The sequence below is a fragment of the Triticum urartu genome, chromosome 2 (genome assembly GCF_003073215.2).
Source record: "Triticum urartu cultivar G1812 chromosome 2, Tu2.1, whole genome shotgun sequence".
NCBI classification, from domain to species: Eukaryota; Viridiplantae; Streptophyta; class Magnoliopsida; order Poales; family Poaceae; genus Triticum; species Triticum urartu.
The window spans coordinates 743838838-743841092 of record NC_053023.1 but is presented as its reverse complement, the minus strand read 5'-3'; positions in this window follow the sequence as shown (position 1 = coordinate 743841092).

The following is a 2255-nucleotide window of genomic DNA, read 5'->3' as shown; positions in this document are numbered from 1 at the left end:
CTCTTGCCACTCCTTGTTCCATAATCCATCAAATCTTTACCCAAAACTTGAAAACTTCATAACACAAAACTTAAAGTAGAAAATCTCGTGAGCTCCGTTAGCGAAAGAAAACAAAAGACCACTTCAAGGTACTGTAATGAACTCATTCTTTATTTATATTGGTGTTAAACCTACTATATTCCAACTTCTCTATGGTTTATAAACCATTTTACTAGCCATAGATTCATCAAAATAAGCAAACAACACACGAAAAACACAACAGTATGTAGCAATCTGTAGCTAGCGCAAGATCTGGAACCGCAAAAATTCTAAAATAAATTTCTGTACGTGACGAATTTATCTATTAATCATCTGCAAAAAGAATTAACTAAATAACACTTTCCAAATAAAAATGGCAGCAGTTCTCGTGAGCGCTAAAGTTTCTGTTTTTTACAGCAAGATTAACAAGACTTTCCCCAAGTCTTCCCAACGGTTTTACTTGGCACAAACACTAATTAAACACAAAAAACACAATCAAAAAAGAGGCTAGATAAATTATTTATTACTAAACAGGAGCAAAAAGCAAGGAATAAAAATAAAATTGGGTTGCCTCCCAACAAGCGCTATCGTTTAACGCCCCTAGCAAGGCATAAAAAGCAAGGATAGATCTAGGTATTTCCATCTTTGGTAGGCAATTTTTCAATGAGGCATCTACCGTCCTTAGGAATTTCTTTCCTTTTATTGATTATCAAACTTTTAGGCACAAGATCGAAAAAATCATTGGCAGCAAATGGTTCCTTAATGATAGCAAAAAGATTAGGGTGAACACTTATAGATTTGAGATCCGCAGTTTCTTTGCTAGAGGATTCACCTTTATTTTTAGGAACATACATAAGCTTGGCAATTTTAGTTGGAGGACTTGGAGTATTCTTTACAGAAGAAAAAGCGGTTCCCAAGTTGGTAATGATACCCTCAAGTTTATCGATTCTAATGGAATCATGATTTATTCTTTCATTAACTATAGGTTCCTTCTCTTTAATGTTTTTCAAAGTTACTCCTACTTTAGATCCATATTGGGTAATTTGGTTGTAGATCTTTTTATCGAAATTTTCAATTAACTCAACGGTAGCAACTTTATTTTCAATATTTTCAATCTTTTGCATTACATGCTCCAAAGTTAACATAGTTCCATTAACCAAAAGAGGTGGTGAGCCAAACAAATCTATCATAGCATTGTAAGAATCAAAAGTATGGCTACCCAAGAAGTTCCCTCCGGTAATGGTATCAAGGATATATCTGTGCCAAGGAGTAACGCCTACATAAAAATTGCAAAGAAGAATGGAAGTAGATTGCTTCCTGGTAGATCTATTTTGAGCATTGCAAATTCTATAAGAAGCGTATTTTAGATTTTCTCCCTCCCTTTGCTTAAAATTTAGAACTTCATTCTCGGGAGACAACGGAGAAGATAGAGGACTCGCCATAACGACAAGCAAACGTGGAACGGGCAAAAAGGAGGCAAATAGAGAAAGAGAGGGAGGATAGAGAGAGAGGGCGAATAAAACGGCAAGGGTGAAGTGGGGGAGAGGAAAACGAGAGGTAAATGGCAAATAATGTAATGCGGGAGATAAGGGTTTGTGATGGGTACTTGGTATGTTGACTTTTGCGTAGACCTCCCCGGCAACGGCGCCAGAAATCCTTCTTGCTACCTCTTGAGCACTGCGTTGGTTTTCCCTTGAAGAGGAAAGGGTGATGCAACAAAGTAGCGTAAGTATTTCCCTCAGTTTTTGAGAACCAAGGTATCAATCCAGTAGGAGGCTACACACGAGTCCCTCGCACCTACACAAAACAAATAACCCTCGCAACCAACGCAATAAGGGGTTGTCAATCCCTACACGGTCACTTAGGAGAGTGAGATCTGATAGATATGATAAGATAATATTTTTGGTATTTTTATGATAAAGATGCAAAGTAAAATAAAAGCAATGAAAATAACTAAGTATTGGAAGATTTAATATGATGAAGATAGACCCGGGGGCCATAGGTTTCACTAGTGGCTTCTCTCAAGAGCATAAGTATTTTACGGTGGGTGAACAAATTATTGTTGAGCAATTGACAGAATTGAGCATAGTTATGAGAATATCTAGGTATGATCATGTATATAGGCATCACGTCCAAGACAAGTAGACCGACTCCTGCCTGCATCTACTACTATTACTCCACACATTGACCGCTATCCAGCATGCATCTAGAGTATTAAGTTCATAAGAACAGAGTAA